This window comes from Balaenoptera acutorostrata, chromosome 20 (assembly GCF_949987535.1).
Source record: "Balaenoptera acutorostrata chromosome 20, mBalAcu1.1, whole genome shotgun sequence".
NCBI classification, from domain to species: Eukaryota; Metazoa; Chordata; class Mammalia; order Artiodactyla; family Balaenopteridae; genus Balaenoptera; species Balaenoptera acutorostrata.
Genome location: NC_080083.1, coordinates 18,321,514 through 18,334,930, shown reverse-complemented (window position 1 = coordinate 18,334,930; position 13,417 = coordinate 18,321,514). Strand labels below are relative to the sequence as shown.

At 46.4% G+C, this 13,417-nt stretch overlaps 1 long non-coding RNA gene across 1 annotated transcript in view; it reads left to right on the top strand.

The window, feature by feature from the left end:
* The first annotated feature begins 245 nt into the window (after positions 1-245).
* LOC130705867 (uncharacterized) overlaps positions 246-13,417 on the top strand; it is a 32,038-nt gene continuing 18,866 nt past the window's right edge. Inside the window, exon 1 of the long non-coding RNA XR_009006262.1 lies at positions 246-536. This is a non-coding gene — a long non-coding RNA (uncharacterized LOC130705867). The remainder of the gene's footprint in view (positions 537-13,417) is intronic.

Below are 13,417 nucleotides of genomic sequence, written 5' to 3'. Positions count from 1 at the left end.
TAAGGAGGCAAGGGAGTTTGGGGCCAACAGACTATGAATCTTGTAGACATTTGGGAAGAAAGAATTTTCCTCAGGCCAAAAAAAAAAAAAAAAAAATTCCCTGGGCTATGAGAAGGAAGATGGAGAGAAGAGAGAGAGAGATTTGGAGATGCTAAGAGCAGATGGAATGATGAGCCCTGCTTCTTGGTGTGTCCCTGGGGAGTTAGGTCCCCAGAGACTGATAGATGTTGGTTCTTTTAGGCAGTCAGGACCATCTGGCAAATGGTGCCCAGGCCTTGAGCATGCAGAGAACCTGATGGACCCAGAGGGGCCGTGGGACAAAGAGGACCTGTGAAGATGGATATTGGATGACGTCATGCCCTGCTTGAGGAAGTGAGAACCCCAGAAGGCCCAGATGGAAGCTCGGTGTCGGAAATTGGGATGGTCAGAGAGACGACAGTTTTGCTTCTTGAACCCCCAAGATGCAGGAGATGCAGAGTTAACAGAAGCCTAGATGAGAACGACTTACTGCTGGAGGCAGGGGACCAGACCATCAGGTAGGTAGAGAATGGCATATTGAAAGTATCATCATGGGTTGATTCATATCAGAGTGCTGATAATTTTTTCTTCGTTTTTATTTTCTATCTGGATGAAAAACTTGCCATTTTTGTACTGTGGCAGAACAAACAGAATTGTGCCGTTCACAGTTTGTATAAGTGGTTTTGTGTATTATTATTTTTTTAAGTTACAAATGCATTGGAAGTTTCCTGGGTACTCTTCTTTAAAAATTTTATTTATTTTTATTTTTGGCTGCGTTGGGTCTTTGTTGCTGCGCACGGGCTTTAGCTGCGGCGAGCGGGGGCTACTCTTCGTTGCGGTGCTCAGGCTTCTCATTAAGGTGGCTTCTCTTGTTGTGGAGCACGGGCTCTAGGTGCGCAGACTTCAGTAGTTGTGGCATACGGGCTCAGTAGCTGTGGCGCACGGGCTTACTTGCTCCCCGGCATGTGGGACCTTCCCGGACCAGGGCTCGAACCCGTGTCCCCAGTGTTGGCAGGCGGATTCTTAACAACTGCGCCACCAGGGAAGTCCCAGTTTTGTGTTTTTTTTTTTTTTTTTTTTAAAGTTTTACTTGATTTTATTTTATTTATTTATTTATTTTATTTTTGGCTGTGTTGGGTCTTCGGTTCGTGCGAGGGCTTTCTCCAGTTGCGGCAAGCGGGGGCCACTCTTCATCGCGGTGCGGGGACCGCTCTTCATCGCGGTGCGCGGGCCTTTCTCTATCGCGGCCCCTCCCGTCGCGGGGCACAGGCTCCAGACGCGCAGGCTCAGCAATTGTGGCTCACGGGCCCAGCCGCTCCGCGGCATGTGGGATCTTCCCAGACCAGGGCTCGAACCCGCGTCCCCTGCATTAGCAGGCAGACTCTCAACCACTGCGCCACCAGGGAAGCCCAGTTTTGTGTATTTTTGATGGCTCTGTTGTGTTTCTGTCTGTTATAGCTTTCTTCCCTTTGGGAAGGTCTGGGGGAATGTACCCTTTCACCCCACCCCTAAATTAGTTTGGTGCTGTTTATAGTGGGGACAGTTTGGTCATCCTGAGACCCCAGGGCGGGGATGGTAGATGGTGCTTCCCCTAGCTTTCTCTCAGATGCCTGGGTGGCTGGGTGGGTTGACTGGGAAGGCTGCAGGGACCACTCTCTTTATATACAGAAGCAGCTGGCTGGACTCTGCAAGGCTCCAGTGCCCTGAGGAAATCGGAGACTGTCTTCCAGGGGGACGGAAGCACACTCACTGGCTAAGTAAATATCTTGGCGCTGCACTGCCCTTGGTTTTCCGGAGTTTGCATTCTTGGGCCCAGCTTTTCACAGGATGGTTGGAATATGGAGAAAGAGGAAAAAACACAAAAAACACAAAAAAACAACCCAATACTCTGGCTGTAGCCCATCTGGATTCTGCCTCCCAGTTCTCCCAGAGCAGATTCCCCACCCAAATAGCAGAATGCTGGATCTGGAGCACTCTGTGTGAGCGTGCACACGTGTGTGTGAGTGTGGCAGGCCCAGGAGAAGTTGGAGGGTGTAACAGGAGGGCAAGCAGCACGGCTGGCTCCCACTTTGTTGACTTAGCGAGTCTGGCTGCAAAGCCAAGGCCTTTGGAAAGAACGGCCCCCCAGCTTCTGGCAGTTTCTGTTGAGCTGGTTCCAGGACTGAGCTAGATCCTGCAGGTGCTGATGGGCAGGAGGAGAGTTCAGTTGGGTTCCAGGGCACCAAGGTTTGGAGAGTTCCACCAGGATTTGTGCTTGCTGCGGGCCTGGGGAAAAAAACACAGCCACAGTTTCAGAAGGAGATATTTCTCTCCGTCTTACAGGATTCTCCGGTCCTCCCCTTTGAGTCAGAGAGAGAAATTTCCCCAGGAGGCAGGCTCCCACTCTCTGACCATTGCAAGGTACAGTTGGCTTTCCTTTTTTACTTTTTCTTCCACCCACCCTCCCCTTTTCTGGTGAGGTGATTTTGATTTCAAAAGCCATTTCCTCTGACAGCTTCTCATTAGCTGTTGAACAAATGTGGCAGATATAAGTCAGAGCCATGTGTTTGGCAACTCAAGGCAGGCGCCTGAATTTCTCCTGGCTGCCGCCTGTAGCGTTATTCCATCCCTCCAGCAGGTGGCAGTAAAGACCCATCGCCGCTCTCTCTCCTGCGTGACCCACGGGGAGGGAAGAGTGAGGGGCCCTGGAGGAGATGCTGAGCTTGCTCGGGGTTACCCTCCTGTCAGTGGGCTTCCTACTGGTTGGCAAGCTCACCTGTGAGTTCATGGCAGGATTTACTCCTGATTTTATAGATGGGTTTTCTCAGAAAAAGTTACTGTGAAATTTAGGGTAAGAGTCATCATTATCCCCCTCTCCCCTACCCCAGCACCTACCCCAGAGTCTGGCATATAGTAAGTGCTTAATATATGCTTGCTGTGTAGATTTTTTTTTTTTTAAGAGAGTAGATCTTTTTATTTTTAATTAATTAATTTATTTTATTTATCTTTGGCTTCGTTGGATCTTCATTGCTGTGCGCGGGCTTTCTCTAGTTGCGGCGAGCAGGGGCTACTCTTCATTGCAGTGCGCGGGCTTCTCATTGTGGTGGCTTCTCATTGCAGAGCACGGGCTCTAGGCGCACGGGCTTCGGTAGGTGTGCCACGCAGGCTCAGTAGTTGTGGCTCGCGGGCTCTAGAGCGCAGGCTCAGTAGTTGTGGCGCACGGGCTTAGTTGCTCCGCGGCATGTGGGATCTTCCCGGACCAGGGCTCGAACCCGTGTCCCCTGCATTGGCAGGCGGGTTCTTAACCACTGCGCCACCAGGGAAGCCCTGCTGTGTAGATTTGATCTTTAGTCATCAATTTCTTTCTGAACACCTGCTATATACTATGTACTCAGGATGGACCTGGTTTCTGCTTTCATGGAGCTCAGAGTCTAGGGGGAAGTTGATGGCACATAAATGGACCCTTATGTTAGCACAGGAGAACTACAAAAGCCCAGGGTATGGTGGGAACCCAGAAGAAGGGGTGGGAGGTCAAGGAGACCCCTCAAAGCAGACAGCCTAGAAGCTGAGTCCTGGAGGACTTGGCCAGGAAGTGGGATGGGTGATCGCCCAGGCAGAGGGAGCTGTGTGTGCAAAGGCCCCCAGGTGTGAGAGGTCTTGTGTGTTTGGGGACATGGTGAGGGATGGTCAGGTAAGCAAGAGTCCTTGGAAGCTATGCCAAGGGGCTTGCAGGGGTCTTAGCAGGAACGTGTCCTGGGCAGATTTTCACTTTCGGAAGAACTTTCTAGTTCCTGGTGGAGACTGGTGGGAGGAGGCTGAGACTCAAGCCAGGGAGGTCAGTCGGGGCTGTAATCTAGTAAGAGAGGATGGGGACCTAAACTAGGGTGATAGCTATGGAGATGGAGGGGGAACGAACAGATTGGGACTATTTATAGAAGTGGGGACAGATTGGCTGTAAGGGTAGAGCGAGAGACAGGAAAGAGTCTGGGATGAGCTTGAGGTCCGTCCTGGCTTGGGCAACCAGGTGGATGAAACAGTCTCTTACGAGTGAATGATCTTTAGATTCATAAGACCTTTCACAGCCAGTATTTTAAGAGGAAGGTGCTCCCTGTTCCAGATGTTCAACTTTGCTCTCAGGGTTTGGAGGACTCCCCGGGGCTGTGTAGCCCTCCACCTTGAACTTCACCTGTGAAGCTCACACGTCCAGGGCACCCTCTGTCTTTCCTATGCTCGGAGAGCAGATGCTCAGGAGATGGAACCTTCTTGCACATGGTGTGTGGGGTGGACACTCTGATTGCCTCCCTTACATCCATTGCCCTCCTCTTGATGATCACCCCTTCCTCATGTCTCTCATGGACCATGGGGAAAGCTAACCCTACCCCTGGACATAGGGGTGGGGTATGGGGGTCAGGTCTAAGTTGACCTGTATATCTCATCTTCTGTATGAGTCTCCTAGGCCTGCTTAACAAATAACCATGAACTTGGTGGCTTAAGACAACAGAAACTTATTGTCTCGCAGTTCTGGAGTCCAGAAGTTCAAAATCAATTTATCGGCAGGGCTGTGCCCCCTCCAGAGGCTCTAGGGGAGATTCTGTTCCTTAATCCCTTCAGCTTCCGGTGGCTGCCGGAATCCTTGGCTTGTAGCTGCTCAGCCCAGGCACTGCCTCCCCTTCACAAGCCTCTCCTATTCTCTTCTGTCTCTTGTAAGGATACTTGTCATCGGATTTAGGGCCTACCTGGGTTATCCAGGATGATGTCATCACAAGATCCTTAACTTAATTGCATCTACAAAGACCATTTTTCCCAATAAGGTCACATTCACAGGTCCAGGGGTTAGGAGGGAGACATATCTTTTGGGGGGCTGCCATTCAACCCACTACAGCCTCTGTGGGTGGCAAGACAATGAAATTGGGACCATGATGACATCATTGAGCCCCTATGGACCAACCCCGGAAGCCTGCCTGCTTCAGGACTGTCAGTTATGCAATTCAATAAATCCTCCTTACTGCTTTGACATGACTTTCCCCCGTCGCTTGCTGCTGAATGCCTCCCGACTGATAATATGTGCCCATTTGGAGTCCTGCATGCGGGCAGTTGGGTGTGGGGAGAGATCACAGCAATTGGAATTCTCCTCTGCTGGGCTCTATTGTTGACACTCTGTGTGACCTTGGGCAGACCACAGGCTCCCTGACCATCGGTTTGAATGCATAAATGGGGCCCTTGTCCCTGCGAAAGGCTCTTCAAAATGGAAGCCACTGTGGTTTCTGTTGTTATGGCCTCTGCATTCCAAGAAAGACGTAATAGAACTGGAAAGGGGCCAAACAATGGAGTGATGAAGGGCTTTTTACCATCAGGGCAAGCTCCACAGTGAGAATTCTCCAGCTGGGAAAGATGGAGGCTGAGGAGGGGACAGAACTGAAGTCCTTTCTATGATAAGGCATATCCACAAGGCGGAACAGACTTGTTCCTCAAATCCCAGAGTCCTTAGAAGTCTAGGGGGGTACTCCTGAAACTTTGAGAAGTTGTTTCAGGGCAAATGATAGGAAGCGCTCTTTTCAACGGTGGAAAGGTTGACTGGAGGCATGTGGGCAGCGCGGTGTCCTGCACGCGGCATCGGGGAGACCTGGGTTCCGCTCCTGGCCCCAGTGGTGTGACGGTGAGCAATCCTCTTTTCTCCCTGAGTCTCAGAGTGCTCGCTGGTAAATTGAGGGGCAATAAACCTGACAGTAAGCCAGGAGTGAACTTCTACAGACTCACCACTGCTCTCCCCACCCCCCAGCGTTGACACCCCTGAGATCAGCTTCCTGCTTGTTACTAGTTTCTGTCATGGGCTCACTGCAGAACCCCTGTGCATGCATGAGATCTTCTCTCCTCTCCCTTACTCAGAACCACTTAAGCAATTCTCTCCTACCTTTCCTACGTCATCTATTTCGCCCTCCTTACCACTATCATTTCTCCCATCTGAAAACAACCCTCCCGTAATCCCACTTCTCTCTCTAGCTCCGGCCCACTTTCTCAGCCCTACTCTGCAGCAAAACACCTTGTGAGAATTGTCTGTACTTGTCTCTTTTGCTCAATGAATCTTTACAAAATGAACACACTCATGTAACTACCATCTAGGTTTTCGAAAAAAAAGGAATATTATCAATACCTCAGAAGCCCTGTCTTCCTCCCAATCACTTACCCCTCTCTACACCCCAAAATAACAACCATCCCGACTTATAACACCATAGATGAGTTTTATCTTTTTCATCTTATTGCATAAAATACTTAAATTTATCATCTTAAACATTTCAAAGCATACAATTCAGTGGCATTTAGTACACTCACAGTGTTGTGCAACCATCCCCGTGACCTAGTTTCAGAACATTTTCATCACTTCAAAAGGAAACCCCACACCTATTAGCAGTCACTCCCCATCCCCCATTCTCCTCAGCCCCTGGCAACCACGAATCTGCTTTATGTCTCTATGGACTTGCCAATTCTGGACATGTCATATAAATGGAATCACACGATATATGGCCTTTTGTGTCTGGTGTCTCTCACTTAGCAAAATGTTTTCAAGGTTCATCCATGTTGTAGCATGTGTCAGTACTTCATTCCTTCTTTACGGCTGAATAACATTCCGTTGTATTTCTACACCACATTTCTGTATCCATTCATCAGTTGATGGACATTTGGGTTGTTTCCACCTTTTGGCGATCATGAATAGTGCTGCTATGAACATTCGTGTACAGATTTTTGTTTGAACACCAATTTTGTCTGTTTTCAAACTTTAACATTGGGCACATGATTCATATTCTTTTTTAAAAAATTAATTAATTAATTATTTTAAATTGAAGTATAGTTTATTTACAATGTTTCAGGTATATAGCAAAGTGATCCAGTTATATATATGTATTCTTTTTCAGATTCTTTTCCATTACAAGTTATTACAGGATACTGAATATAGTTCCCTGTGCTATACAGTAGGTCCTTGTTGTTCATCTATTTTGTATATAGTAGTGTGTATCTGTTAATCCCAAACTCCTACTTTGTCCCTTCCCCCCCTTTTCCTCTTTGGTAACCATTTGTTTGTTTTCTATGCCTGTGAGTCTATGTCTGTTTTATAAATAAGTTCATTTGTATCATTTTTTTTAGATTCCACATATAAGTGATATCATATGATATTTGTCTTTCTCTGTCTGGCTTACTTCACTTAGCTGCAAATGGCATTATTTCATTCTTTTTTTATGGCTGAGTAATATTCCATTGTACATGTATACCACATTTTCTTTATCCATTCATCTGTCGATGGACATTTAGGTTGCTTCCATGTCTTGGCTATTGTACATAGTGCTGCTATGAATATTGGGATGCATGTATCTTTTCAAATTAGAGTTTTAGTTTTTTCCAGATAGATGCCCAGGAGTGGGTTTGCTGGATCAGATTCATCTTCTTTTTCTGTCTGACTTCGTACTTTGTGAAGATTATATTCTCTAATAAGAGATTCATCCACATTACTGCATAGCAGTAGCTCGCTCATTCACATTGCTCGATAAAATGTCATTATGTGAATATATCAATTTTATCTAATCTATTGTTGATGGGTCATGTCCAGTTCTGGGTTATTACAAAGAATGCTGTTATGAACGTTCTCGTTCATGTCTTTTGGTGAACACATGTAGAGATTTGCTATCAGACATATACCTAGGAGTGGAATCACTGGGTCATAGATGCTGCCAAAGGGTTTTCCAAGGTTGTTGCAATTTTCACTCCCCCAGAAATATGTGAAAGTTTTACTTGCTCCACATCTTCACTAACACGTGACATTTCCACCCGAATGTTTAATAGATATCTCAAACCCAGTAAGCCCCAAACTTAACTCTTATGTTCTCCTATAAACCTGTTCCCTCTTTAGTCGATGGCAACTTTGTCCTTCCAATTGCTCAGGCCAGAAACCTTGGAGTCACCACGATCTTCCCTTTTTTGATACCTGACATCCAACACATCCAAAATATGACCTCATCCTTTATCCTGCTGCCATCCTTGCTGGAGCCATCGTTTCTCACCTAGATTCCTGGAATGTCTTCCTATTTGGTGCTCCAGCTTCCATTCCACATATGAGCACAGCAGCTGCCAGGGTGATCTTTTTAAAAAAAATTGTGGTAAAATATGCATAACATAAAATTTACCATTTTAACGGGTATGGTTCAGTGGCGTTAATTACATTCACGTTGTTGTGCTACCATCGCCACAGGGTGATCCTTGTGTGCATAAGGTAGACCATGTTAATCCTCTGCTCAAACTCCTCCAATGGACCCACACTCCGGAGGAAGAGTCCAAGGTCTTACGACAGCACGCCAGGCCTTGGCCAACCTGGTCTCCTGTTATTCCTGTGATTTCATCTCCTTCTACTTCTCCTTGGCTCTCTCTACCCCAGCCCCTTGGGCCTTCTCGTGTTCCTGGAACAAGCCTGGCATGAGTCTGCCTTAGGGCCTTTGAGTTGGCGATCACCTCTGCCTGCCCGGAATGCTCTGTCCCAGAGAGTCTTACGGCTAACTCTCTTGCCTCCCCCACCCCCCCAGAGTCTTGCTCAATCAGCTTGAGGATTTTTGCCCACTATCTCTGAATTTAAATATAAGAGCTGGGACTTCCCTGGCGGTCCAGTGGTTAAGACTGTGCGCTTCCAGTGCAGGGGGCACGGGTTCAATCTCTGGTCGGGGAACTAAGATCCTGCATAATGTGCAGTGCAGCCAAAAAAAAAAAAAAAAAAAGAATTTATCTTTAAAAAATATATATAAGAGCTGGCTTGTGGTTAAAGAATTCTCACGGTAAAGGTTTTTTGTTTGTTTGTTTTCCTTCCCACCTGCTTCCAGTGTTTAACATGGGCAATTTTCCTTGCTCCTCTGGGGGGAAAAGAAGTTTATTTCTCGCCCACTCTTGTACTGAATATGGGGCCCAGCCTTATGGGAAGCTCTCCATTTAATTCTTCACCTTGACCGGGCTGGGGTTTGTCTCCTTGTCCACGCACTCTGTGAGGCCTTGAAAACCAGTGCTCAAGATCATGTGGGTTTGACACAGGTCCTCAGGGAGAAAGCCAGCTTCTACATTCTCTCCGGTTTCCTGCTTTCCCTTCCTCTTTGGCCTCTGACTATTCTTAACCCTTTATGCCAGCTCACTTGGTGCCTTTAAAGGACTGAAAATGTTTTGTCCAGCCTTTTGACTGTTTCAGCAGGAAGTAGTTTGGGGTGTCTAGTCGGCTCTGTGGCCAGAATCAGAAGTCCGTTCAACGTCAGCTTTAGGGAGACAGCACATTGTAGGAGAAAAGACTGGGGTTCAGGAATCCTTGGTCCTGCCTTCAAACTAGCTGTGATTTTAGACCAGTCACATCACACGGACCCCCTGGGCCTCAGCTTCTCACCTGATAAAATAAGGGCTTAGGGGCGGATGGCCTCAAAGATTCTGTGATTCCACGTTAACTGACAGACCATCTCTGTTTTGATGGAGTTCATGACTGTGAGGGGAGAAAGCTCCCAGTTCAGGTGGGCTTTCTGTGTGCTCTCAATGATCTGCCAGGCCCTGGGTCTGGTTTGGGAGAGGAGATGACAAATGTGGAATGCCAGTGGTAAGAAATATGAAATGAAGGGCAATTTATCAATTCCCCAGAGACTGGGGGAGGGGCAGGGAGGAGGGAAGAGACTGACATTGCACATGGGAAAAGGGCCATGGATGCTGGGTGGGTAGTGGAGACAAGAGTATGGACATGGTGAGTCTGTGGATGAGGATCTGCCCTTGTGCTGGTAACTTGGGTCCCCAAAAGAAGGTCCTGAAGACAGAGGCTTAGGGCTTGGCCAACAACCCCCCTTCCCTTTTTCTCCTTCCCAATCAATACATTGTTTAGTCTGGAGAGTTTTTTGGACTTCTATTAAATGAAACCACACCGTATATATTATATTGTGATTTCCCTTATTTGTTTAACATTGTGTTTATGGGATTCACTCATGAAGTTATAGCATATTTTTTTTTTTTTTTAAAGGATTTTCTTATTTATTTATTTATTTATTTATTTATTTTTGGCTGTGTTGGGTCTTCGGTTCGTGCGAGGGCTTTCTCCAGTTGCGGCAAGCGGGGGCCACTCCTCATCGCGGTGCGGGGACCGCTCTTCATCGCGGTGCGCGGGCCTTTCTCTATCGCGGCCCCTCCCGTCGCGGGGCACAGGCTCCAGACGCGCAGGCTCAGCAATTGTGGCTCACGGGCCCAGCTGCTCCGCGGCATGTGGGATCTTCCCAGACCAGGGCTCGAACCCGTGTCCCCTGCATTAGCAGGCAGATTCTCAACCACTGCGCCACCAGGGAAGCCCTAGCATATTTATTTTTATGGCTATGTAGTATTCCCTTGTATGAATAGAGAATATATATATATTTTTTAATTTTTTAATTAAAGTATAGTTGATTTACAAAGTGTTACTTTCTGCTGTACAGCAAAGTGACTCAGTTATGCACATATATACATTCTTTTTTGTATTCTTTTCCATTATGGTTTATCCCAGGATATTGAATATTGTTCCCTGTGCTATAGAGTAGGGCCTTGTTTTTTATCCATCCTATATGTAATAGTTTGCATCTACTAACCCCAAACTCCCAGTCCCTCCCTCCCCCACCCACCTCCCCCTTGGCAACCACAAGTCTGTTCCTGAATAGAGAATATATATATTTTAACCCATTCTCATGTCCATGGGTGTTTGGGCTGTTTGCAGCTTTTGTTTTTATGAGCAGTGCTGCTGTGAACATCCTGGGGCCCATGTGGTGGAAGAGATTCTCCAGGTGCATTATGACGAGTAGAACTGCCTGTTCATAGAGTGTGTGTATACTGGGTAATGCCAAACTATCTTCCAAATACTTGGGTCCACTACTCCTCCCAGCAGTCTGTGAGTGTTCCTAACACTCCGTATCCTCAGAGCTCTCCTCGGTGCTGGCCTGTCCACTCAGCTGTGTCCACATCTCAGAGGCCCCTTGGTCTCACTTGGCCTCTGGCCTGAGTCCCTCTGGTTCGGTCCCCCCCTCCCACCACCCCCAGGCTGACCTGAACTTCCTGTTTCCCAGAGAGTTGGAGCCCTGGCTCATATTGTTGGCTCAGCCTCTGGGTCCAGGCGTAGGGCTTCAGCCTTGTCCTGGGCCCTCTGGCTCCTGGGGGTCAAGGAGGCTAGACATCACTTTCTCTTGCCAAGCCAGGTGGCCCTGGAATTTTCCACCATGGAGGAGGCGGTGTTGTCTCCCCATACCTCCCAGAACCAGGAGTCCTTAAAGACAGCTTTAAGGGCTTTTCTTGAGGCCTTTGGGCAGATTAGCACCAGCCCTGTCAGCGCCGGCAGGAGGACGTGACATGTGTGCTGGCCGCAGGCCAGGCCACACGGATGTCTGTGCACAGTGCCAGCTCAACCAGCCGGGGGCCTCAGGTGTGCAGTGCGTGCAGAGCCGGCCCTGCCCAGCGGGGGAGCCCCGGGAGCCCACCTCCTCCTGTTGCATTCACCTTCCTGCCAGGTGCTTCCTTTCTGACAGTGGCTGCACCAGGGATGGCGCCCTGCATCCTGGGCTCGGAGGGTTTGGGTTTTTCCTTGTTGTGGGAAGGCACGACAGTGTCATGGTTCCCAGCACAGGCCAACTTGGGTTAGAATCCCGGTTCTGGGACTTCCCTGGCGGTCCCGTGATTAAGACTCTGCGCTTCCACTGCAGGGGGCGTGGGTTCGATCCTTGGTTGGGGTACTAAGATCCCATATGCCCTGCCGCGCTGCCAAAAAATATATTAAAAAAAAAAAAAAAAAAAGAATCCCGATTCTACCTCTTACCAGCTGTACTGGTGACCTAACCTCCCTCAGCCACTGTTTCCTCATTTGTAAAATGAGGACACCATCTACATCTACAGTGTTATTAAATGAGAGAATGTGTGTAAAGCATTAGTACTCTCCCTGGCACACCCTGGACCCTGAGAGCTGTTTTGGGTAGTTATTGTGACAATATAATGGTGGAAAGAACTGGGTTTAAAGCTAGAAGGACGTGGGTTTGAATCCTGATGCTGTCACCTCTTGCTTGTGTCATTTAGCCGGTCTGAGCCTCAGTTTTCCCCATCTGCAAAATGGTATATAATAAGAATTTCTACTTCACTGAAGTCATTGAACTAAAATGTGTAAAGAGCTTGGCAGAAAGTAGTTGCTTAATAAATATCAGTGACCGTTATTATTACATGAGAGGAAGGACTTTTATTTTCAGTTAAGGGAACTAGAGACACGATAACATAGAGAGTCATTATTTCCTGTGGAACAGCCCAGACTTCAAATTTTTACGTATTTGAAAATATATTATTAAAAATACATTATAAACATTTTGGAAAAGAGAAAAGGAGAAAAATATCAAGAATTCCCCCAAGGTCCCACCACCTGAGCATAAGCACTGTGACCATGCTGGTGTAAAACTCTTCTGGGATTTTTCCACACGTATTTTATGAAGCAGTTGTAATAGTAGGATATACACTTTTCTGTATTCTTTTTCCTTCACTTAACGCTGTATCATAAACATTTCCCCATGTTGCTACATGTTATTTGTAATTGTAATTTTTTATGATTGCATACCATTCTTAATTAAGACCTTTATGTGTAAACTTCTCCGGTATTTCAGGTTTTTTCCTTAAGATTCCAGAAGTCAAATTACTGGGTCACGGGGCATAAACACTCTTTATAGCTTCAGATTCTTGTAGCCAAGTTGCTTTCCAAAAAGGTGGTATCAATTTGAATGCAGTAATGTCTGAAAAAGCTCATCCAACTGCATATCCATTGGTACTGGGTATTATAAATACAGTTTTCTTGAGACTGATTTATGAACTAGGTCTTGTCTTTATTGGCAGCAGTTGCCAAGCCCAAAAAAGTGAAAAGGAGTTAGTAAACCACAGCAAACTTCATTAATGCAGAATCATGGAGTTGAAAAGTTAATACCTCTTGTCTCACCTGATTTTACCTTGTGCATTTAGACTATAAAGATGGATGGATACTATATTTTAATTTAACAGAGTTTTTTAAAGTTTATTTTTTTCTGTTCTAAGAGTAAAATGTGATTATTAAACACATTTTGGAAACGACAGAAAAAGTTGAAAGATGACTCACTCTTAGTTTCAAGGGTAACATTTTAGTACATTTCCTTATTTTCTTCTAAACATTTTTCTCTTTTCACATAACTGAATATACTCTATGAATAATTTTAATTTCTTTTTTTGCTTGTTATAATATAGATATTTATTTATATAACTGTAAACATATATAGACATCCTTTTTTAGCCTATGTATTGTATTATTTTTATTGTCTTTTTTTTTTGAAAAGGAAATACATACTCATGATTTTAAAAAATTCGAATAGGTCAGGGTGTACAATAAAAAGTCTCTTTCCCACCC